Raw genomic sequence first — 26,426 nt, 5'->3', positions numbered from 1 at the left:
CAGAAATTATGTCCCCCTCCTGGGCAATTCCATAGTTCCTTTCCCCCCCCCTATATTATTGATTACATTTTCCTGTGTTTTCTGATTAATTGGGTATACATTGCTCTTCTTCACCAAATCACACATTTCCTAAAACATAGAAGGGCTTGTGTCCGAGTTTGTTTGGGCTGCTATGATAAAAATATCATCAACTGGGAGGCTTATGAACAACAGAAAGGTACTTCTCACAGTTCTGGAGGCTGGGAAGCCCAAGATCATGGCCCTGGCAAATTCCATGTCTGGTGAGAGTCAGCTTTTGCACCGATGGCTGTCTTCTCACTTCGTCCTTACATGCTAGGAGGGACAATGAAACTCTCTGGGGTCTCTTTTATAGGCACTAATCCCACTGATGGGAGCTTTGCTCTAGCAACCTAATCGTCTCCCGATGGCCCCACTTCCTACTACCACCTCCATGGGGGTTTGGTTTCAATACATGAATGTGGGGGGGACAAAAACATTCAGACCACAGCAGCTTGGAATAGGGTTGAGTCACAGAAAGTCTTCTATTATCCTTGTTATTATTGTCTTGATGCATCTAATTCCTAAGTCAAGCTGTTCTGTGGGCACTCGGCCTGTGCTTGCTAAATCAGTGAGTGGATTCTGAGGCTCTGTTTTTGTAGTGACTCCTCCGGCGCCCCTACCCCACTTCCCAGCGCGCGCACACACACACACACACACACACCCCACTCTCAGAGTACCGTGACACCATTCCTTCTACTCTCAGGTACATGGGTTATTTGAGGGAGTGCTACTTTACAAAACCCTGAGGACATCTGTTTTAATGAAGTAAGATGCTTCATCTTCCCTGGGGGACCAGAAAGTTATCAGACCACAGTGACGGCAGGGAGTGACTCTAAGCCAGTGGGCTGACTCCTGGAAGAGGATTTGCACCCACACAGCAGTTCCCTTCCTCTGTATTTTGGGGACTATTGCCGAAGGTTAGTGAGAGGTTTATTGAGATCAACACCCACTCCCTGGTCCCATTCGAGACCTTGATCTGACTGCCAGCATCTCTTAAATGCGTTTATGACTGGGTCGCTAAACGCCACTCTTCCACAGCTGAACACTGCATAATGAAAACGTTATACTCTGAAATCCCATGACACTGAACGGATAGCCTTTTCCCTTACTTCACTCGTGGCTGCCCAGGGAAGTCTTGCACAGCCAGGAAGGCAGCAGCCAGCTCTCGTGTGGGGTAGTATACTGCTGCTGGGACCCTCGCACGGCCACTCTCGCAACACAAACGGCGTGGCGTTTTGTGCATTTAAAGTGCCTCCAAGGTATCTTTAGTGTTCCAGGAGACAATAATAATAATACACTGACAGCTGAATTGGAAGGCAAAATCCAGACAGTGGGATTATTGACTCTCAGAGCGAGATGTCTGGGTGGCCCGTGTGTGAGTTCAGTCCCAGCGGGAGGTGGGCATCTGCCCTATCAGAGGGCTCCTGACATCTACTCCTTTAAATGCGAACCAGCAACTCTAGATCAAAGGTGAGTCCTTGGGGAAGGGCTACTGATAAGGTGATTCCGGGAGAAACTGTCCCCAGCTGAGTAGAGAAAGAAGCCCCCGTGGCCAGGGGCGCCTGGGTGGCTCAGTCATTAAGCTCTGCCTTTGGCTCAGGTCATGATCCCAGGGTCCTGGGATCGAGCCCCGCATCGGGCTCCCTGCTCCGCGGGAAGCCTGCTTCTCCCTCTCCCACTCCCCCTGCTTGTGTTCCCTCTCTAGCTGTCTCTCTCTCTCTGTCAAATAAATAAAATAAAATCTTTAAAAAAAAAAAAAGAAGAAGAAGAAGCCCCATGGCCAGACACGGGCAGGCAGGAGCAGGGCCTGAGGGATTCCCCAGCCAGCCAACCCACTTTCTTACTTCTCCCCTGCCCCTTGGCAGCACCCCCTTATTTGTCCTCTCAGTACAAAGCAAATGCCTGCGAGGAAGGCAGTTGGCCTCTTCGTGCCTGCCTGAGTTGGAAAGTTCCTCCAGGGCCTCTCTGTAGCAGACATTCAGCCCCTTGGCTGAAAAGCAGCGCAGCGCGGCTCCTTGGGAGCTGTGTGGGACCTGTACCAGGGATGCTAGGGAGTCTACAAGATGGAGACAGAGCTCAGTCCTATGGCAACCCACCAGGATGTCCCTGCTCCGAGCTGCCTGTCTCACAGAGCCCACTTCCTCACCATCGCTTTGAATTATTCATCAGCTCTTGCAGAGAAACAAAAGGCAAAGTCATTTTATTTCCTCCAGAACGGACTGTCCTCCTCACTGACCTCGGGGAATCTTAAAATTCAAGACAGAGCATCCAGCACTCTCATGCACTTTGGGAAGAGACAGGAAAATGCCCCATCATCTTCCCCTTCCAGACTAGCCGAGTCCTACTGAGCAAGTGTCTGGCTACTTGGTCCTTCAGGCTGTGCTTTGTCCCCCTTCTCACTGATCATGAGAAGGACAGGCAGGTATCCTTGGCTTCCTGCTGACTGACCTTGATCAATAGGTACCCGGGGTCAGGACAAACGTCCTACCTCGACCCTAGGGCCATGCTCAGCCTCCTAGCTTCTCTTCAGAGAAGCTCTACACTCTTGGTGCTCGGCAGCCCTGTGTCCCATGAGACTTTAAGTGGGAGACACAAAAGGGACTTTGTCCCATAGCCACTACCAATCCCACCCCCTTTACTTCAACCCGAGCCCTTGATTTCTACTTCACGAAGGAAATGCAATCCACCAGGCAGAAGCTTTCCTCCCTCTACGTCTAGAATTAGAGGCACCCACCGTCTTCACACTATCACCTCCTCCTTTCCTGACTTGAAGGAATCTTTCCTCTGAAATCACTACTGGTTCCCGAGATGCCTTTTGCCTGAGGGCCCCGCCCCTTCACTATACCCTGCTTGCTTATGTTCACCTCCTCTTACAGAGTGGCAGGATGGCATGCTAATTAGGGCGTGAGCCCTGGGGTCGCCACCTACCAGCCGTGTGACCTGGGGCAGTTTCGGGCTGCCCTCAGCAATGGGATAGTTAGGCAGTTGTCAGGGTTTCTGGGAGACAATAACAACCCTGGTGATCAGAGGGGAAGCAGTCCTGCACAAGCTCACTAACAGGTGCCTATTGCTATGGCAGCCGGTCTTAGATCAAATTCTGCTAAAAGTGCAAACACTTGGGGCGCCTGGGTGGCTCAGTCGTTAAGCGTCTGCCTTCAGCTCAGGTCATGATCCCAGGGTCCTGGGATCGAGCCCCGCATCGGGCTCCCTGCTCTACGGGAAGCCTGCTTCTCCCTCTCCCACTCCCCCTGCTTGTGTTCCCTCTCTCGCTGTGTCTCTCTCTGTCAAATAAACAAATAAAATCTTAAAAAAAAAAAAAAGTGCAAACACTTATTGGCAAGCAGACACAAAACTCTTCCCTTACATCTGTTTTCATAAGCTTGGCTTGGCCCTGCTCTATCCTCAAGCACACCAACAAGCACCTTGCATGAAAGAATCACTTTTGGGGCCCCTGGGTGGCTCAGTCGGTTCAGTGTCTGACTCTTGATTTTGGCTCCGGTGGTGATCTCGGGGTCGTGGGATGGAGCACCCTCACCCCCCGCACTCAGCATGGAGTCTGCTTGTCCCTCTCCTTCTGCTCCTCCCCCACTGCTCACGCATGGGCACACACTCTCTCTTAAATAAATAAATAAATAAATAAAATCTTTAAAAAAAAAGGAAAGAAAGAATCACTTCAAGGCAGACTGAATAATATTCTTGACAAGAGGCGCAGCCAGGAAGACTGGCCAGAGGAGCTGGGGGGTTGGGGGGGCCCTGCCACCTCCTCAAATGTCACACTGAAGCGTATGCTGAAGTATCTTCCATCATCAAGCACACAGTCTACCAGGGCATGACTTAAGCTCGCCGTGCCTCAGCTTCCCCACTCTGGAAAATGGCAACAATGATGATATGTACCTTCTAGGGGTGCCCGGAGAAGGAAATGAGTTAGTCAATACCTGTACAACAACTAAGATAGAGGCTGGCCCCTGTAGGCACCCACTCAGTTTGCGTCGTAGCATTCCATCTCTCAGAAACCCCTCATTCTCATCAGCCTCCAGGACGCTTCCTTAGACCTTCCCTTTCCACCAGTTCCCACCCTCCGTGCTGCTCAACTTCTTTGAAGGCTAGCCTTCATTCTCTGCTCTGCTGAGTCAACTCTACACCAGCCTTCCGCATGACTCCACATTTTCACAGAATTTCTTACTCAGTTCCTCACACATCTGTTACCCTCCTCGCAGGTATGTTGGGCCTCCTGCGGCAGGTGCAGGAGGGCTTTCAAAGAGGTAAGTCAAAATGTAACACTTTAAGGGGCACCTGGGTGGCTCAGATGGTTAAGCGTCTGCCTTCGGCTCAGGTCATGATCCCAGGGTCCTGGGATCGAGTCCCGCATCGGGCTCCCTGCTCCGCGGGGAGCCTGCTTCTCCCTCTGCCTCTCTCTCTCTGTCTCTCATGAATAAATAAATAAAAATCTTAAAAAAAAATTTAAAAAAAATGTAACACTTTAAGAAGCTCCCGAGAGTTAAGAGAAAGGATGCCAAGTTGTACATTCCTTGAAGACCCAAGGCCTCATCCTCAAATGTGACTTTAAAGTAGAGGGAGGACTGTCTGTATGTCACAGATGGAAATGAATCACCATCCGGTGGCACACACATCAACACCTTAATATTCCTAAGAATCGTGAGGTTCTACAAACAGGGGTGATCAACCAATGCAGGAGTCTCTCAGGTCAAGGCTGTTTTATGTTTGGCATAATTACTTTTACATATCTTAAGATCCAAAGAAAAGTAAAATCCAAGCAAATGACCATTTTGAGGGAAAGCTAAAATTTTCTTTGAGCAGCAAAATCAGTGACCGTCTAACATGAATGGTAAAGCCAAGCCTGGCGACACCGCTCAGAGTGCTCTTGACAAACAGGGCAACAGGGAAGGATCAAGTCAATATCTGTGCAATCTCCAGCAGGCTGAGAAAGTCACCCCCAAACTTCCCTGGGGAGGTAATTCCCAGAATATGGCAGGATGATCTGAACTATCCCCTAATTTCTTTTATTTGAGAAAGATGTCAAATTTGGTATAGAACTGTTTAAGAGTACCAAAACTACAGTATTCATATTTTGCCTTAGGAATCTGTGCACATTTGATATTTTAGGTATGTGAACATTTAGGATAATTTGTCCTATTTGAGTTATAAATAGATCAGCATTAAAATTTCATCTTACAATGTTAATTGAATAACTAATTTAGACTTTTGATTTCAAGTAGAAATCTCACTAAGTTTATGTAGCATTGAAACATCTGAGAAAACTTAAGCTTCACTACCCTTATAAGATTGGGACCTGTTAATTCCTTGAGAGCGTATTCAGGCACTCAAGATGTTTTGTTAAATCAGGCGATTGAGTTACTTAAAAAGGAAATCAAATGTATTAAATTTGTATGTGCAGTCTAAAATATTTCAAGTAGTTTAACTGAATTTGTAAGTGATATAACATATCCATCTAAGGCCTTGAAAAATGATTTTTCAAATTTTCTAGATTTATAAGTATTTATTTATAAGCAGAATTTAAAATTAAGAACTTGAGTTTTAAATGTGTAGCTTAATAAATTGAACTTTAAAGAAACAAACAACAAACACAAAAATGAGCCCCCTGACTAATTTTTTTCTTGCACGAAAACTGCCCTTAAGTCATTAAAGAAATTAAATAATTACTTCCGATTCACCTCACCTGTGCCCTCTAAATCTTTATAATACCAACTTGGGCATAAGTCTCATCTCTCTAACAAGCTCATCTGTGCCTATTTCTGCTGTATCAGGGGTGCAGGCACAAGGCACATGTTCGGCAAATTCTTTCCTCACGTGGCTGTGTGACTTTGGATAAGTCCCTTCACCTCTCTGAACCTCAGGCATTGCAAAAGGAGGGCATGGAGCATTCTGCTAAGAGGTGGTGTCCATGAGACAGGGCCTGTGTCTGTCGCATCACGTTGCATTCCAAGGCCCAGACTTGGCTGAGGCATGCAGCGAGAACTCAACGAACACCACTGAGTTGAATGAGCAAATGCACTAGAAAATTCTAAGGCTCCTCCTATGCATCTCCCAACTGTTCTGTTTCACCATGTCTGAAAGGGCCACGGGAGCAGTCCATTAACAGAAAGACAGTAACTGTAGTCACAGCAGCTTAGGGTCACAATTGGGATCCAAGAAATGAGGCAAAGGAGATCTTGAGTGTTCCTGCCTGGTCACCTTTCAATTAAAACTGAGTCTGCTGCAGACCCATCTGGCCTACTCTGCTGCTTCCATCTTTTACCTACTCCTGTCTCAGGATGACCTACTTCTGGCTCCATCAGAGAAGGCTACCATCCTTCAGAGAGGAGCACGAACAAACCCTACTTTACCAATTTTGCTTATATGATGGGCTTCCAGTAGCGTTGTTTTGCTGCATTCTCATACTAGAAGACCCCGTGCTCCCCAGGGGTGGTGGAGAGGGAGGCAGGAGGTAAAGGGGGCAGATAAACTCCTGCCCCATATACCTGGAGGGAAGTAAGGGAATGTATGGGTTTCAGTGCTGTGGCCAGCGATTAATCCGCAAAGTGACCTGGGCAGTGTGGAGTGTAGAGTCTTCTTCTCAACTCTGCCTCAAGCTCCGTGTGATCCTGAACAACTGATCTCCTCTCTTTGGGACCTCTTTCTCCAAATCTACAAAACAAGTGTTGAAATATAAGATCTCAGGCAGCAATTCTCAAACTTTTTGGTCTTGGACTCTTCAGTACTCTTAACAATTACTGAAAACCCAAAAAACTTTTGTTCTATCTATTGGATTATATTTACTGATATTTACTGTAGTAGAAATTGAAATTGGGAAACCTTTAAAACATAATAATTCAGAAGCACACATTCTATATATCATCAGGGTGAAGATGCCATCACCCTTAAAGAATTCTATGATACACTTGAAGGAAATCAGAATATACCGCCCCCAGATACGCCTCTTTGACATAAAAAGTATTTTGAGCCGAAGACAATTAGAAGCAGTAGATGCAGAAAAAGCTGTCCCTTTTCTGCCTAAAGGCAGGAAATACATTCCATCTCACTGGAGCCAGACCCCTATCAACCCTGAAAGGCATCAGAGGACTCTGTAAACAAACCTTGTTAAACTCACTCTCACCTTTCCAGTTACTCTTCACCATTCCCACCCCTAGCCCAAACATCTTTGTTTTGTCAATTCTTCACAAATTTATTGTTTCTTTGTCTAAAAACTATAAAAGCTGCTCCACGCCTTCCATTTCTACATTCACCTTCCACCTCCCAGAGCAGAGATCTATAAATGTTCTGGGATCTCCTAACATTTTTTGAAAAACTATATATCCTCCTCACATGTTTTTTAAGTTAACTTTTAACATTTTTATTGCAAGTTTAAGTAATTGAGAAATATGTAACTCCTGGCATATTGACTTTTAAAGGTGGTTAAATCACTCGATAAAATGTATTGAATACCCACCTTCATCTATTCAAAAGACACATGAATCAGCTCTTTTTAACAGCCAGAAATTTTCCCTCGTTTATTAGTCCTCCTTGCATGCATATTTCCATCTATGTTACCCACAGAACTTTATCTTAGTAGGATATACTTCTAAGCTTAAAAATCTTGTATTGGTCACCATATCATAATTCTTGGTTATAAAATAAGTACATAAGTTAAAACTTTACATATTAAATTTTTTCTAAGTTGAATATTTGTCTTATTATTAATTCAAAATTGAAAAAGTGAAAATTTCCTGTCACCAAAAGAATTTACATGTTAATCAATATTACAGGTGATTTATCATTATAATTTATATTAGTAAATCATTGGGTGAAATAAAATAATCATAATATAAAATTTTAAAATAATCATCAAGCATAAAGTAAGAAACAAGTCTTTTTTTTAAAGATTAGTTTTTGTATTATGGATGAGTATTGCTTATTGCTAGAATAAGACAATATTTTGTAGAAATTACCAACCAAAAAGAAGAGAAGCTATTCATAGGGCCACTAAATGTACAGAAAAGCTGAAGCAAGCAGGAGACTTGTACCCAGATTAAAAATGCATTATGATATGCATATGATAATAATCTTCTGGTAAAAGCCAAAGAAGATTGTTTCTCCATGTGCTTGAGTAAATGTTTAAGAAACTATCCTATATAATTTACTTTAATTTGAAGCTATAATCTTAATCCTTCACCTCCTCCTACTTGAAATCAATGCCAAACGCATACTAGAGATTCAGACATCAATATTTCAAGTCGACATTTTATTGGGTGCACTGGAGGATTTTCCTGTGGGAGGCAGAGCTCCTAGGGAAAGGCAGACGCAAGGGAGATGGGGCTTCCTTTTGAAAAGTACCTAGGGGGCCACTGCAAATGGGGAGTTGAGGGAGAGAACCAGTCTGACACCTAGGACGTGCCCCCCCCGGGGGGGTGGGGAATCCATTTTAGGGAAAAGCCCATATGGGAACCAGGGTCTGGAGACTGATTCTATTGAAATTACCCACGACTGTGTACTCCTTGATGGGACTTTGTGTGTCCCTAACAGTGGCTGTTCTGGGGCACTCTCTGACCACCCTCTTCCCTTGACTGTACCCACCCCAATATCCATTTCCTTCAAGCCAAAGATCTAAAGCCCCCCATGTCGACAAGCCAGCGAGAGAGCTGTCCTCCCACAAGTCCCAGTGATTCCTTTCTTCTCCCCACCCCACTCTCAACCTTGTAGGCACCATCTGGCTCCCAGCGACCTGGGATCTTAGTTTCTGATTGTGCTGGATGTCTCAACGGGTGAGAGGCTGGGCATTAGAACCTAAGAACCCCTCTGGGGTCCCCATTGCCCCTCTTCTCCCCACACAGGTCCTGCCGCTGGAGGACTGCCATAGCTGAGCAGAGAACAGGACTGGGAAAGGGGGTAGGAAGAAGGTGGTGACTTCTACTCTTGAGTTCTGTTTTTCTGGATGAAGGGAGAAGGAAAGGAACTGGCCTGAGGCCACATCTCTAAACCAAACAAAATTTCCTTGGCATCCTGTCATCTTCTTTCCCAAACTCCTCCCATAGTGCCTCCCACATGGCTTCTGCCCTTTCTCACCCCAGCTCCCTGGCAGATGTTTTTAGGCTGAGGGGCCCCCCTCGCTGGCAAGCAGAGAAGAGGAACATCCAAGCACCTGTACCCCTGAGGTTTCCTTGCCTTAGAAATACAGGGGTTCCTCCTTCTTCAAGCCCCAGCCTGACAACTCCAGATGTGTCAAGAACTTTCTGGAAGTGAACCACTGGATCCGGATGAGTGATCTATTAAATAATTTTGTAGCTATAAAAGGACTCATTCATTTATCATTTTATCAAGGTGCAGTTTATAGCCTGCTTAATAAGGCCATTAGCCATACATCTTACAGCACGTTATGCTTAAAATATTTAATGACCTCTGTGGAGAAACAAGACATTACTGTGTGTTAGATGTGATGTCAGCACTATTATCCTCATTTTACACGTGAGAAAGAAGTAGTTTGCCCAAATCCGCACGGTCAATATCTGATTGAGAGGACATGTGAACTCAGCTGTTTCTTTTACCTGATTCCAAGGCCACACTTGTTCTTGGCTCCACACTGCCTCCTCAGCTTCCTAGCCTAGGCCCTCAACAATCCTTCTCTCACCTTTCACACCTTTTCCTTCTACCCCTTCTTGTAGGGGAAAAGCCAAATACCTAACCATCAACATGACAGGTCAAGCCTAACAAGAGAGATTATCAAAAACGCCCCAATTTCAGCCCTGCACACACATGCAAATTCCACTCCCCCACAGCCCTGAGGATGCCTGCCATCCTACCTGGGTTTATACTGTCCTCTTGATCCTGGCACTCATCCCTACCCCACTTTCTGGGCACTTTCTCTGCTCCTCCTTATGACCCCATTGCTTCCCCCTGGGGGAGGACAGGGTTCTTCCCAACCAAACCTTCTCTCCTTAGGGCTCTGCTTCATATCAAGGTAGGATATAAAAGCAGATAATGTAGAGGATTCTTGGTAGAGGTAGGAAAAAAGGTAGAATCTCTATGAGCATAATAACACACTGGGGTAATGCTATTAGTCCATATTGGCAAGAGGAAGGTGGAGATTTTTTTAAAAAATATTTGATCAAACGATTGTTGAATGAATAAAAGATGCACTCTGAAGCTTGACCAGGAAAGCTGCTTTTCCTTGCCTATGATCAGCACAAGCCACGAACCAAAGCACAAGGGCCCAGGAGGAGGGACGAGAGAGAGCAAAAGCAAAGAAACCCTGGAAGAGGAGTGCAGAGAGAGGGCAGAATTATTCCTGAGCCCCATCTGAGGTGACTCACCCCAGACTGAGGTGTATTCCCAGGGCAGAGTCAAGGGCTGCTTCAAGCTACTCTTCTGTTGCCTATTTGCGCTTGGTCAACCCATAGCAATGTTTTCTTTCTGCTAATGGGGTTTCTTCCACTCTCCAACAGGTAAAGGGATAATGAAAAGGTTACACTAATGTGTGTGTTTTTCACTTTCTCCAAAGCTTCTTGAGAGCAGAATCCTGGTCTGGTTCCTCTTGAGTCTCCCTTCGATCTGACCCCACATTACCTGACACTGTGCCTTCTGTAGCAAGCACATGACACATATTACAGATTTGTGACTAAATGGGCAAATAACCCCCTTTTATGAAACAGATGGCTACATCTTGATGACCAGCACCATCCTCCAATTTGTCATCCACTTACTGTATCCCTGATACACAGTTTCAAGCCACTTGTAACAATTTTCAGGAATATATCCTTTGATGGCTCTGTGCTGTCTATAAAGCAATTCTGTGGAATCAAAACAAAAGAACAAAACAAAACATCATATTACTGAGTTCCAAATGTTCTTATCCTAGTGCCATACAGCTTGTTTACCAACTGGAAGAACATGAAAGCTGATTCTGCAAATAAACACTTGATACCTTCTCGAGCAAATCGTGTTCACTGAATTTATAAACCGTGGTTCCCCCAAAACGGGATATTTGGGAGTAAGCAGGGATTCCTAAACTGAGATAAGAGAATGTGGAAGGGGACATAGGAGGGCTGGCCATTGAAAAACGTAAGGTACTACACCTGCTTTTCATAAATTTGTAATCTCGTTGGGCCAACTACACATAGAAATGATAACCTAACAAAACCTGTCTCAGTGTCTAGGTTCAAATGAGCAATGAATGCTTGAGTCAGTAAGGGAAAGCTAGTGAAGGAGTTGAGATGGGAGCAGGGCCCTGAAAAACAATGAGAATTTGGGGAGGAGATGGAAGGTCTATTCGAGAAGGCTGAGTTAAGCCTGGGAAGGGTCCAAGATCAGAGAGAAGCCAACTTCCCATGGGTGGCATTTTCCCACCAGCACACACCCATCTCTGCGCCAGCCTGAGTCCTGGCACTCTTCCCACATTTACTCCCCTGCCAAACGGCACCATCTTCTCCTCCCAGAGCTGCTACTTTCTCAGCCCCGATGGCAGACAGAGATTTACTGTGTGTGGCAGAGGCTGCTGGTCAACACCATAGCTCTTCTCCCTTTTGTTCCCTTGGAAATAAAACTAAGTGCTGACCAATGGGATATAAACACAAGAGAAATGAGAATGTCTTTCAAGAGAAGTTTGGCTTATCCCACCCCCACCCCCATCTCTTTTCTGCAAACAGGCATGCAAATCAGGTGCTAGGACCTCATGCTGAGGATTGAGACGAGCAATAAGATCTACAGAACATGGTGATGGGCATTAAGGAGGGCACATGATGTGATGAGCACTCGGTGTTATACGCAACTGATGAATCATTGAACACTACACCTGAAACAAATGATGTACTATATGTTGGCTAACTGAATTTAAATTTAAAAAAATGTAAAAAATTAAAGATCTACGGAGCCTGGGTCCCTGACAGCTTGGAGTGCTGCCATATAGCACTGGACTGCCCCCAGACCTCTTTTCTGTGAGAAAGAAAAAAAGCCACTGTTCAATTTTGTATTGTTTGAAGTTTCTGTTTTTTTGTCATTTGCAGCCAAGCCTAATGTTAATTTTACACTCTACAATTGGAGATGCCACACATGAAAAGTCAGTTTGAGTCATTTAACAAAAGGAAAAATGCTTGTCTACTTAGCAGTTAAAGAAATGGAAATTAAAACCATGAGGTGCCATTTGGTCTGCTAAACTCTAAAAAGGAAAGAAAAATAGTAAGAATGTAAGTCTTCAGGGAAGTAGGTAGGCTGATGACAACATCATAAACTGGTACAATTCTTCTAGAAAACACTGGCCCCTTAGCTCACTTGCCTCAAATATGTTTCTATGGTATTACCCAATGATCCAATTCTTTTTTTTTTTTTAAGATTTTATTTATTTATTCATGAGAGACAGAGAGAGAGACAGAGGCAGAGGGAGAAGCAGGCTCCCCGCAGAGCAGGGAGCCCGATGCGGGGCTCAATCCCAGGACCCTGGGATCATGACCTGAGCTGAAGGCAGACGCTTAACTGACTGAGCCACCCAGGCGTCCCCCCAATGATCCAATTCTTAAAAGGTTGGAAAATGCATATAATCAATGAACTCACAAGTAAAAATGTATAAAAATGATGACAGCAGCATTATTTTAACAGCAGAAAACCAAAACTGCCGGAGTAAGGTGCTATAGAGGAATGGTAAATGATGACATATTCATTTGATAGAGAACCATCCAGCCATCTAAAGCCATATATGACAAACACCATGAAATAACTTGCAAACATATTTGTAAAATATCTTTTTTTTTTTTTTTGATAGAGAGACAGTGAGAGAGGGAACCCAAGCAGGGGGAGAGGGAGAGGGAGAAGCAGGCTTCCCACGGAGCAGGGAGCCCGATGCAGGGCTCGATCCCAGGACCCTGGGATCACGACCTGAGCCGAAGGCAGACGCTCAATGACTGAGCCACCCAGGCTCCCCTACTTGTAAAATACCTTAAGGAAAAAAAATACTTCGGGAAGCTGCATATATATTGGGACAGCAGCTGTCAAATCGTGGCTGTTTGCCCAGTCAGGTGCCTTTAATCAGGCTCAGCTCATCTACACAGTGTCCGGTGAGAAGCACGTGTCCCAGATCTGTTCATCGCAAATTCCTGGTCTCTTTCTACGTGGCTACCCTTGCAGAAACAATCCTGTCCCATTCTTTTTTTTTTTTTTTCAACTTATTTGTTCTTGATCTTTGGGTTTTGGGTTTTCCAAGGTGGTTTCCAGTGGAACATCACAGGTAGACCAAAGAACTTCTAAGAATCTTAATGGCACTATTTCATAGCAGCTAGACATGCCCAAAGAAGAGAGACGCCAGTCTCAAAAAGAATTTATGGATATGGTTTTGGAGCATGTAGTGAACTGAATTGACGATCATAGAACATCTACGACATTTTAAAGAGAGTTGTACTGAAAACACACACACACACACACACACAGCTACATTTTGGAAAATCTGAGAGGACAATAAACAGATCAGTGGTTGCCAGGGTTTGGTGGGGATGAATAAGCAGAACACAGAGGTTTTATAGGGAGCTGAAAATACTCTGTATGATGCCATAATGATGGTATGTATCATTATACATTTGTCCAAAACCAGAGAAGGTACGGCATCAGGAGTGAACCCTAAACTATGGATTTTGAGTGATCATGATATGTCAACGAAGGTGTATCGGTAGTAACAAATGTACTACTCGGTGGAGGATGCTGATCACAGAGGGGCTACGCCGTGTAGTGGAAGAGGGCTGATGAAAAATTTCTGTACTTTCCCCTCAATTTTGCTGTGAACCCAAAACTATTCTTAAAAAAAAAAAAAACCAAAAGCAAACTCTTAATTAAAAGCAAACAAACTGCAACAGAAAAGTACATAGCCAGCTTGGAGTAAAAGGGGCTGAGGTTTCACAAACTGCAAAAGGGCCTTTGGGCCCCCAACTTTTTTTTTAGTAAGAAGCAACCTCAGAGAGCTACTTAGAAGCCAACACAGGCTATTTCTTAAGCAAAAAGGAAGGCAAAGCCAAGAGCCAGGCCACAGGCGCCAAGAGTGATAGGGAACAATGGATTGGGAAGCCACTCCCAGGCACAGAACTGGGTCCTGCTCTGGGAAGACCTGGCAGCACATGCCTGGCAGGATGCCAGAATTCTTACGAACCAGTACCTGCTATGTATCTTCCCTTAATTGCATTTTTGGATGGAAATATTTACTGTGATTGTCCCGGTCCGATCTTTCAAGGTTTGTTGAGTGTTTGCAGAGCATATAATTTGTCTCTTCCAGTTACAGGTTCTGAACCCAAAGGAGCCATAGCCAAGGAACTCACCCTCATTTGGACTTGACAGAAATCACAGGACCCAGGACTTTGAGCCTAATGCTACAGGTGAATGAGATTTGTAGGGATGCTCGGAGGAAGGGAGTATTGCGTATGACAGGGACATGAATAATGGCATTAGGGGGAAAGCTGTGGTCTATTTTTGTAGTAATGGGCACCAGTGACTCATGCCTTCAGGTAGCCACCTCTCACATTGACTTTGGGCTTGGCCATGTGACTTGCTTTGATCAACGGGGCATACACAAATGTAACCCAAGCAGAGGCTTGAAGAAACACTTGTTTATTGGGGCTTGCCCTTTCTTGCTTTTTCCATGGAGCCCTTCCACCACCATATGAAGAAGCCCAGAGAACTGATGGAGAATGAGAGATCAGGTGGAGAGAGGACCCAAGCCATCCCAGCCATCCCAGGTGAGATCTCAAAGATGAAAGTGATCCCACTCTAGCCCAGCTGGTTCAAACAGCCAGCTATCCAATCATGTTTGTTGTGTTAAGCCATCCAGGTTTAAGAAGGCTTTTTACCCAGTGAATACAATGAGGCTCAAATGGGGGTAAATGCAGCATATGGAAGCTGGGAGAGGTGACTTTGCAGCAGGGAAATCTCTGGGAAGAACAGGCCTACCTGTGTGGACAGTTTCCCAAGACAAACAAATGCAGATTCACAGAGGGAGATCAGACCATGGTCAACGAGGAGCCAAGAAGAAAATGTCAGAAGTTAAGCCTAATGAGAGAAGCGATGATGAAAATTAGAGCATGAGCAACACATTTGGAAGTTTATGGGATTAATAAGAAGCAAAGTAGTGGGAGGAATGAATGGGTCAGGACAAGTAATTCAGAAATAAAGCTTTGAACACAGAGAGCTATAGGTCTTCTTTCTATGGAGCAGCTAACAGGTAATTATCATGGTGTGTAGTAAACACTGAATCAGAATCTGGGAGGGTGTGACCTTGGTATCTGCACATTTAGCGAGCTCCCCAGGAAATTTTAATGTATACTTTCTTCTCAGTGAGCTGCCCTACATATCAAGGGGTATTGAAAGATAAACTTTGTCAAGGTACCAAAGTTCTATTACACACTTTCCCTAGGACAATAGGTGCTCAATCACCTCAAACGTAACCAAGGAAGATCAGTGGTTCTCAAAACTAGGTGCACATTAGAATTATCTGGGAAACAAGAAAGAAAAGAAAGAAAGTCCAGGTCCTGCTGCATAAGAATTCAATCTGAATCTCTGGGAGTAGCATCTAGGCATCAGTATTTTAAAAGCTTCTCAGGTGATTAGATTATAGGGTAGAAGAAGAATCTGGAAGAGATGATGTAATCTCTACACCCAGAGCCCATCAGGTTTCTGAGAAATGAGTAATAAATGCAGAATATCTCTGAACCTCCTCATTTTGGCAATTGATCTAAACTGCCATTAAACTCAAAGAACAGTGGGAGGAATTTGGTGACTAATGGCTATTTCTGAGTCAAAAATGAAATACCACTTATTTTCATGATGTAATAAAAGTCAGGCGAACATTAACTCAGACCAATGAATCAGCAAACGTGACTATTCGAACAGAGCCCAAAGTCAAGTTATCTATGAAAATATATTATGCTTAATTTGTTACACAAGGCTTCAAAATTTTGGTAGTAATGTTTAAACTACTACTAAAAAAAGTCATATAAATGAGTAGAGCCAGCCTGATGTCTGAAACAATAAAGAGTAGTTGGGAGCTGTGACAAATCAAATCTTCAGGGATGGGGAGACTTTTGTGCCAGCCTAACCTAAAAGGATTGAAGCCCAATTTAGCCCAAAGGCTGCCAGTCTTTGGACCTCTGAGTCATAACAGAAACCATTAGAATATAGACATGAATTTACATATGGAATTATGATAGTTAAGAGGTCAGGGAAGATTTGAAAGAAGAGGGGGCATGGAAACATTTTAAAGGCTGATGGTTTTTTCTTTCATATTTTAAAATGTAATTTAAAAAGTGTTGAGCTTTTCATTTTGAAGTGATTTCACTTGCAAGCATGTTACAAATATAGTACAAAGACTCCTTGTGCACTCTTCACTCAGGTTCTCCAGATGGTAACATCCAACATAACCTCTGTACTAAGATCAATATGGGGAAGTTAACTTTGCTACAACACTGTTACTAATCTACAGACCTTATTCAAATATCACCAACTGTTCCACTAATATCTTTTCTCTGGTTCAAGACCTAATCCAGGATCACTCTTTGCTTTTGTTTTTATGTCTCCTTAGTGGCCTTTAATCTGGAAGAGTTCTTTGTCTTTCATGATCTTGACATTTTTAAAGAATGCTGGTCAGTTATTTTGTAGAATGGCTCTCAGTTTGGGTTTGCCTGATGTTTGCTCATGATTTAAATTCAGGTTATCATTTTTGGAATAAATAACAGAGAGTGATGATATATCCACCTGAGTGCATCCTAACTGGAGACATGATGGTGACTCAGACCATTACAGTGAGGAAAACCTTGATCACTGAATGAAGCTGGGGCTTGCCATGTTTCACTATTATAATGTCACTATTTTCCCCACTGTGATTAATCATAAACTTTCGGGAAGATACTTTGAGATTAGGTAAATATCTTATTTCTCAGACTTTTGTCTACTAATTTTAGCATTTACTGATGAGTTTTACCTGAAACAATTATTACTGTGGTGTTTGCCAAATGGTGATTTTCTAACTGCATTATTTCCTTCTACATTTTTAGCGGACTTCTACTTTACTTTTCTTCTCTCCCACTTGTTTGTTTGTGTATATCAGTATAGTTTGTGGATTCTCATTTTATTCTATGGGTTATAATCTATTATTAGCATTATTTATTTTGTTGTTCAAATTGTCCCCGATCTGACCACTGGGGGGCCCTTCAAGTAGGCTCCTATGTGCTTTTGACATATCCCCATTATTTCTTTTTTAGGACTTCCTTATTTCTAACAGCATAAGATATTGCATGCTCATCTTGTACTTTCGTTGCCTCAGACCTAGAATCAGCCATTTCTCCAAAGAACCCTAGTAATTTTTACAGGAGAATGGTGTTCAGAAACCAAGATCTGGGCAATTAAGATCTGTATTTTTTAATACTGAGTGTCATTACTTCTAGGCTTTCTCTCAGATAGATATCTAGGTCAATTTCTATGTGCATCTACATATTAAAAATTATGAGTTCATGTTGCTAACTTCCAATTCTAATCCAACACCACCAAGTTCATTCTAGCCTTCCCCCTTTCCTTATTTATAATTCTTTTCTCTGACTGTAAGAAGCCTAGCTTTCATTTTCCATACTATATTAACTTATTTGCTAAATCCTAGGATATACATTAAGTGGTTTTAGATAGTCTACCCCTTTGACTATACAGCACCTACATACATCTATCTGCCCATACATGCATTTTTCAAAAATGTCCATCCATATCTACATAAAGTACAATCATTCTGTCCCCCCAAATAGACAACCCAAGTATCATTCAATACTGCATCTAGTTCCATGTCCAGGAATTCTGGGGGATAGGAAACCTTCTTTCGGTCTGGATATAGCTCTTCTTGGTTGGTTAAAGTATGGCTAAGACAAATGTATCAATCACCAACACATCCAATATACAATAGTAGAGAAAGACCAGGGATGACTACAATGAAAGAAATCTCAATTATAAAAGAGGAGAGTTGGGAAAGCATGCACGCACACACATGAACACACATTCCAGACAATAATACACATAAGACATAATTCCCCTGGGGTGGCTATGTGACTTGGAGGTGAACATGACTTAAATAGTTTGATCAGGGTGAATCCCAGGACTCTGGCTTGGAAATGCTGGTACCAAGGATTTGCTTTTTTCTTCTCAGCCTCATGTTCTGATAAGGCTGTGGAGGAGTAGCCGAATCAATTTGGCAAGGCTCTGGTTTTTTTCTCTTGGAGGCTTTTTGTTCATTGACATATCTAGAGAAGTTTCCCTTTCTAGGAGTTGCATAATCTCCTTTTCTGTGTGTGACTTCAAAGAGTGAGCTTGCCATAGGAGTTGAACAGTCATAGACTGTGGTTGCCCAGGACTGGGATTTCTTTGGCCATATAGCTCCTTCGTAAGCTTAGTTATCATCAAGATATTTGACTTGTCACTTCCAAAGGCTAGGAACCATAGACAGACAGCCTACCTCTGGTCGTTGTATTCAGTCTAGGACTTTATATTGTCTGATGCCAGGCCCCTGTTGTATGACCGTCCCCTAAAGCCTCAGTGTAATGGCTGCTACTTTTGTGTTGGTTTCTGTTTCTGGACACTTTCTGACAATAACTTGGAGTAGAATGATTTCTTCCCTGACCCCAGGTTCCATCACAGCTGCTCTAATGTGCTTTGTCAGGTGAGGGCTGTTAGTTGGAAGTTTGGGGGTGGACTAAAGGGTCAGGCTTGTCCTTTGCCCCAGTCTTACCTCCTGTCTTTACTTGTATGAACCTTCACTTGGAAAGCAGAGTATTTGGTCTTTGCAGCACTGTTAGATTCCAGTTGTCCTGATTGCAGTCCATACCTAGAGAGGGCCTTTCTAAGCAAAACCATATTTCTTACCTTCTCTGCCTTCAGATGGGTCACTTCTCTTAAGATTGTTTCTTTATTGTAGGACCTTTCTGTAATCAACAATCCTAGATATTTCCTACCATTTCCCCTGATATGCCTCTAGGTCCAGGCCTGACTCCCAACAGGCCTCTGCCGTTTATCTCATCACTTCTGCTCGGCAAAATCCACGTTTTAGGGTTTGTCTTTTACTGTACCCCACTCCTGGAACCAAATTTCTGTATCAGTTATGAGGTCTCTGGTGCGAGAAACAGAGGAGTTGGTTCATATCAGCTAGGCAATAAAGGAATCTATTAGCCTTTATATCTTGAAGTTCAGAGATGAGGCAAACCCCAGAGTGGGGTCCACTTACCTGCACCCTTCTCTTCACATTGGCTTCATCCTTAAGCTCTTCTCATCCTAGCAGCAAAATGGCCCCAGCACCTCTTGACATTATATCTTCATTCTCCGGTGCTGAGAGGAAAAGCAGTAAAAACGACTTTGATACCAGGATTGCATGCCAGAGTCCCAAGATTAATGCTGATTGGACTGTTTAGATTACCTGGCTACCCCTAAACCAATGGGAAGTTGAATATATTTGGCCTAAGCCAACCAGTGCCCATCCCATGGGTGGTGTGTAGCCATAGTAGACATCTAATTGAAAACAGATGCCAATAGAAAGGGGAAAGTGAATTCTGGGTAGGCAACTAATAATAATCCATTACCAAGCCTTTTAAAATAAACTTGTTATCAAGCCTTTAAAAAGTAACTTCATGATATCTTTTTTTTTTTAATAGTGTTCATCTGTATCTGAACTGATGTCTCTCTGAAGAATCTAAGGCTTCATGAGAACGGCAACCTTATCTGTCTTGTTCATTTCACTTGAAATACAATGCCTGGCATTCAATAAATATTTGCTTAATAAATGAATGAATGCATTGTGTTTATCCTGCATCTCTGAGACCTTCCAGCATAATGTCCCAAACCTCTAGGGCATGCATATTTCATTTGAGATGCTTGGGCTTAAAGCTTCACAGCTGGTAAGTGGATGGCCAAGACCTGAACTCAGGCTTGCTGACTCCACATCTCGTGCATTTCCAACTAGTCCAAGCTGCTCTCGTGTGTTAAAATGAGCCCTCGGAGTTTTAGCACAGCTGTGTTCAGGAGACATGTAGGAAATACATAAAATATGCTGACAGCTAGTGTCCAAATAACAATCTGGAAGATTAACAGGACTCTAAAACTAGCATGAACTGATATTTGCTTTTCTGATCTGCAGCTATCAACATGCTCAAGTTAAAATCATACCCTGCCTGATAGTATGTGAAAGAATAGGATTGATCAGTTGCTTGTCTACTTTCTCATTTTGTCATGGCAATAATAGAAGGCACATTATAATTTTTCTTATTGCATGTTGCCTCTGTTGAAGATAAACCTTTTTATCTGATAGAGTTAGCAGAGAAGACTGATCAACAGAGTAGTAACACTAACTGTCTTCTACGAGCTAGGTTCCTCATTCATTTGTTCATTTACACATTTTAATTGTTATCCACTTATTGAATATTTATTGAGTACCTTCCATGCAGCAGGCATTGTGCTAGGGGCTAGGGAAACAACATTTAGCACAGGTGAGGGAGATAGTACAGTGCATGGACTAAGATAACAAGCTGGAGTCAGAAAGATCTGAGTTCAAATCCTGACTTTCCTGTAGCCTATGAGATCCTGGGCATACACAGTTAACTTATCTATGTCTTATTTGTTTCATTGCATGAAATTATTCTTTTTTTTAAGATTTTTTGTTATTAAATAATCTCTATACCCAACATGGGGCTCAAACTTACAACCCTGAGATCAAGAGTCGCATGCTTTACTAACTGAGCCAGCCAGGCGCCCCATGAAATTGTTCTTTAACTTACATACAGTTATTTTGTGAGGCTTAAGTGGGATAATTTAAATGTTGTACTTGCTGTGTCTGACACATTGTAGTTTCTCAGTTAAGTGTGATTTTTATTTACTAGATGGTCCCTATGCTTAAGTTGCTTACTTACAATGAGTGCAGAAGACAGACATAAGTCTTCACACTTAATTTCCCATAAAATGTTCTAAGTGTTATTTTTCCCATTTATGAGCAAAGAAATTGAGAATTTCAAGAGTTTGTTCAAGGCCTCAATTAATGAGTAAATGAGGCAGAATTCAAAGTTCAAAGATGTCTGAATCCAAAGCCATGTTATCTTCAATTATCTGCATGAGGCAATGAGACAGCAGCTTTAGTCCTGACTTCTGATTAGCGGTTCTTAACCCTGGAGAGCACTTAAAAAGAAGCAACTGCCAGGACCCTGTTCCATTTCAATTAAATCAGTATCAGGATCAAAGCTGATTAGGCATTGAGTATTTTCAAAATCTCCTTAGGAGATTCTAACAGGCAGCCAGAATTGAGAACCACTCAACTCTCTCAAGGCTCTTCCAGCCTCAACATTCTGGTCCTTTTATATATGGCGGCAGTTGTCAGAATGAGATCAGCACTGGTAGAAGCAGGGACATTCCCAGGACTTTCCTCCACTGGGGTTCCATGTCACTACTGTGTACTTTAGAGGAAAGGTGAATGCAGGTAGAGCTCCTTACACCTAAGGCGACCACCATAGAGTTTTCAAACACAATAGAGAACCCACACGGAGTACCCAGCAGCTGCATGAGTCCTGGTGAAGGGAAGTGATGACAACCCAAGCTCCCTCTTCGATGTGGGATTGACAGACCAACAGGATCCTTCACACATGGAGGAAGGAGCAGCCTGGGAAATGTCCCAAACAAATGCAGCTGTTCTTTGTTTCAGGAGAGGATGCCAATAACATTTTGTTCCTTGGGGTTCTCAAGAGTGAAAAGTGTGCATAACTATAAAAACAAACCCATTGGGATAATGATCATACTAACCTAAATGTCATATAGACACTTATCTAAGTTAATTAAGTCATAACAGATATTTTGACCTATAGTCTACCACAGACTTTATATCGAGATGTTCAATAAAGGGAAGAAGAATAGTTCATCAGCCTTTGGATGCCCTCTGGGATATTTCAGTCACTCAGAGTCAAAGTTTCTGCAGCTCCTGAAATGGGGGTCATTTCATGAACTCATCCCAGAGCCTGGTCCACATACAGCTAATCTGTCCACTCTCTGATTCGCTCCTTATAGCAATTTTGTGAGATACATGGTCAGGTAGCACTATTCCTATTTTATAGAGTTAGAAACTGAGGCTTAAAAAGGTTAAGTGACTTGCTCAATGACTAGGAGATGCACATCCTACATTCAAGCATACCTCCCTGGATTCTAAATTCTCAAGTTGACATTCAACTGAGTCAGGAGGATATTACCCAACTCAGGCACTCCATGGATGCGAAACCTACCAACCAAATGAATGCAGAGACATTCCAGTAAAGATAAAGGTATTGGATTCCGATTATTTTTTACTGACATGTTAAGGCTTTAACCACTGCTCTCCCTCTCTGAGATCCAAGAGGAATATGCCTAAGGCTAGCAGAGGGGACCCAGACTCTAGGGTCTTCCTCATTCCTTGTGACCCCCATCCCAGTCTCAATGCAATGCTGAATCTTCATGTACCCCACCTCTGGTACAGGCCCAGGACCCTAAAAACATTCAGTTAGAGGATGAATAAAAATTACCACCTGTGAGAGATAGTTGAGAAAAAGCAATCATATTTAGGGATGGACTGGCACTATCCAATAGAAACAGAACATAAGCCACACACATAATTTTAAATTTTCTAGTATGTATTAAAAAGGGTAACAAGAACAAGTGAAATCAATAATATATTTTATTTAACCCAGTATATCCAAAATATTTCAAATTATGATACAGAATTCAAATTATTCAAACTGTATTTGAATATTATTCAAATAATTCAAATCATTTCAAAAAACGTCAGATTATATAAGATACGTAAAAAATTCATAATGAGATATCTCACTTTTTTTTTGTTTTGGTACTGAACCTTCAAATTCTGGTGTGCACTTTACACTTGTAGCACGTTACAACTCAGACGAGCCACGTTTTGCATGTTCAGTAGCCACACGTGGCTAGTGGCTGCCGTACTGGACAGTGCAGGTCTCAACCAGCTCAACATAAACACCAGGCTGCTGTACCTACTATATAAAATCAGCTTTCTTTTTTTTTAAGATTTTATTTATTTATTTATTTGAGAGAGTGATCGAGAGAGAGAAGGAGCAGGGGGAGGAAGAAGCAGACTCCCCACTGAGCAGGGAGCCTGACGTGGGGCTTGATCCCAGGACTCTAGGATCCTGACCTGAGCCGAAGGCATACACCTAACCGACTGAGCCACCCAGGCGCCCCTATCAAGTTAGCTTTCTGATTGCTTTCTCGTTATTTGGGGTTTGATTGGCAGCGAGCTAGATTCTGATTTAACATGAAGGATAGGGTTTCCATTAGTAAGGCAGCAGAGTTTTTATTGAGTATTGTTATTGTCAGATACTGCATTTGGCTCTGGGAACATAGGGGTGAGCAAAACAGAGCCCTGGAATCCTCTGAGTGGAGATATTTAAGAAAAGGATAACTATCCAACCATCTGAAGTTCTGGGAGGACAGTTGCAATTAGAAGCTCATGGGGTTACAGAGAGAAATAATGAAAAATGGAGATGATATAGAATTAAAATTCAGCAAGTATCCTATTGTGAGCTCCGCAACCACTATGGGTGGTAGGTTATATGAAAAATATATAAGATAGGATTTTAAGCATCTAAAAGACTTCCATATAAAAGAGCTGTGTGTTTTGGTTCCCACAATGCTTCCCACTAAGACAAGGACTTGAGTTTAAGTCATTTATCTTGGAGACAATCTTAGGAAACATGGTAAGGGAGAGGGGGCAAGCCAATCCATGATGAATGAATGAGTGGGTCACTGCTAGGGACAACTAGGGCTCGATCCCTCTGGGGATCCTCTCAGAGACCCCATGGGACAAGGAATCTCCTCGCTGGGGCACAAAGGAGCTGGGCTGTTTATCCTCCAGCCCCAACCCTCGCTGATTAAAGGTCTCTTCTGGGGCTTTAACACCTGTGCTTTCAGCCTGCTGTGCACTTGGCCTGAGCTCACGCCTGCTGCCAGAGAACACCCGCAAGAAGGGAAGGAAGGGACAGGAAGCTATGAGTGTGTGTGAGCTTTCACAGGCAATGCTGGAGTAGGCCAGGAAGATATGACCTGGGCCCCAACAGTGTCTGCAGCAATGACTGACACTCCAAAGCACTTCTTACCACAGTATTGGACACTATTCTAAGCACTTTACACATGTTAACACACTTAATCTTCACAACTCTGTGAAGAAAGGTACCTATTACTATCCCCATTTCAAAAAGGAGAAAATTGAGGCACAGAGAGGCTACATAATTGTCCCAAGGTCATACAGTTAGGAGGAGACAAGACCAGGCTCAGAGTTGGGTGTCTTTTTTTTTTTAAGATTTTATTAATTTATTTGTCAGAGAGAGAGAGAGAAAGCACAACCAGGGGGAGCAGGAGACAGAGGGAGAAGCAGGCCCCCTGCTGAGCAGGGAGCCCAATGAGGGACTCTATCCTAGGACCCTGGGATCATGACCTGAGCCAAAGGCAGGCGCTTAACCGACTGAGCCACTCAGGCATCCCAGGGTGTCTTAATCACTCAATACCAACCCAGCCTTTCAGAGAAAGCTTTCCCAGTCATGTTTCACAATTACTGTATCTTCTGTTTCAACAGACTTGCCTTGTGAGTTCTCAATTTTACATTCTGGACTATAATATCCAGCTCTTACCATCAAAATCTCTGCAGAGTGAGTGGAAGAGAGGAGCTCTCCAAATCCAGAGCTAGGCTAGAACAGGTTATCAAAGACAGAGGTCTGCTGAGCTGGGTATTATAGAAATAAAGGGAGTATTTTTATATGTCAAGTACCAAGACTACACATCTCCAAAACTGTTCATAAAACTGCAGTATGCAAAGACAGTTTTCTCTGGAACCCTTGCTCGGGTAAGTGAAATATTGAGGGACCGGACCCCCATGGAACAAGTTCGTTTTTATCCCACCCACTGCCTTCTGGCCTCCTCTGTTGGATTTCTCTTCCTCACAGCGTGATGGTACCTCAGACAGACCCCTTATCTTTTCCAGTCAGCCAGAAATCAAGGGTGTCTCATTTTTCAGGTATTAAAAAGTCCAGTTCATCTAACACAAAAGTTCAATCTCTCATGTATTTCAAAGCTCTCCTCCTCCCCCATTCAGGCCTGACCCAAGCTCAAATACTTACATTAAGGAAGGGAAGTGGGTATTGATCAGTTCCTTATTTACCCTAAAACACCCTCTCCTCAACTTACTCTGTGGCTTCTAACTCCTCCAGCACTAGGGCAAGGGGAGGTAAAGGGGCAGAAAGCTATACTTGACCAGCACTGTAGCTATATGATCATGGTGCCCACTACCTGGCAAATCATGGCTTTTTCTTTCATACACCACTTTTGTTGGTTGTTTGGAGATCTCCTTGCTGGGGACATCTCCCTGAACAGAGTAATATCTCCTGGCTAACCACTCAAGATCCTCTTAGCTCCTATAGGACAGCTGACCCATCAGTCTCTGCCAGGTTGTCTAGTCCCTGTGGGCAGACCTTTTGGGCAGCGTCCTTTCAAGGAAACCGAAGCCTGGCTTTCATCTGAGGTGTCCTCCCTGACCCACAGCTGACAAGATGACACCCACCCCTGCCCGCGACAGATGAAGTGTTATTTGCTGTCCCTTTGGCCCTTCTCTTCACCCTACCATTGGGGACAATTCTATCAATCTTTCCCCTTCAGACTTTGCAGACTCTGTGCCCTGCCAACTCTAGAGAACATTTGTCAAGCTTGCCCAAGAGTTCTCTTTGAATCCATGGCCATCTTGGGTTTCTGTAGTAATGCAAGCAACTAGTTGAGGGGTGAATGGTCAACACCCCATATCTTCGACCCTTCTCCAGCATCTCTCACATATTTGATTTGAGTAGGAGGATGAGAGGAAATACTCTGCTCAGGGGAAGTCTCTCTCACTAACCTTCTTTCAGCGTTGTTATTGTCTTTTTTTATGTATAGGTGAGGGTGGATGATATGCTATGGGTGGCAAAACCCATTCCGACTTCTTAGCAAGCCTTGTTGATGGTCTAGCACCCACTGCCCTCAACTTCGGAGCCTGAGCCAATAAGACCATGCTATTTCATCTCGTGCTACAGCTGAAGAGAGCTGGCCACCTCTCCAGGCTGGCTTAAATACAGCCCTGCTTAGTCACATAAGGAGAAAATTGTAATTAAATTAAGTAATCAATTAAGGAATTAAATTTGAGCAATCAAATTACCTCAAGTCGTTTTCCAACATTCAGTTTTAATATTCATAAACTTAAGCTCTGTTTGTCTTTTCTAACCCTAGGACAACTCCTAAAATTGCTTGAGAAGTGGGGGAAATGTTTTTTTTCTTTTAGGCATATGGAAAAATAAGGCAGG

The 26,426-nt window shown here is 43.2% G+C and overlaps 1 long non-coding RNA gene across 3 annotated transcripts in view; it reads right to left on the bottom strand.

The window, feature by feature from the left end:
• LOC123833673 (uncharacterized) overlaps positions 1 to 26,426 on the bottom strand; it is a 198,081-nt gene that overhangs the window by 94,471 nt on the left and 77,184 nt on the right. For 2 of the 3 annotated variants that reach the window (XR_010413310.1, XR_010413309.1), the window contains exon 8: positions 19,295 to 19,395. This is a non-coding gene — a long non-coding RNA (uncharacterized LOC123833673). Of the gene's footprint in view, positions 1 to 5,616; positions 6,727 to 19,294; positions 19,396 to 26,426 lie in introns of those variants that run through there. The other variant, XR_010413311.1, reaches the window with a different exon arrangement.

Source organism: Mirounga angustirostris, unplaced genomic scaffold (assembly GCF_029215605.1).
Source record: "Mirounga angustirostris isolate CCGP_5_RB_7025 unplaced genomic scaffold, mMirAng1.0.hap1 SCAF_7, whole genome shotgun sequence".
NCBI classification, from domain to species: domain Eukaryota; kingdom Metazoa; phylum Chordata; class Mammalia; order Carnivora; family Phocidae; genus Mirounga; species Mirounga angustirostris.
The sequence above is the reverse complement of the archived record's forward strand: the minus strand, read 5'-3'. Positions and strand labels throughout refer to the sequence as shown.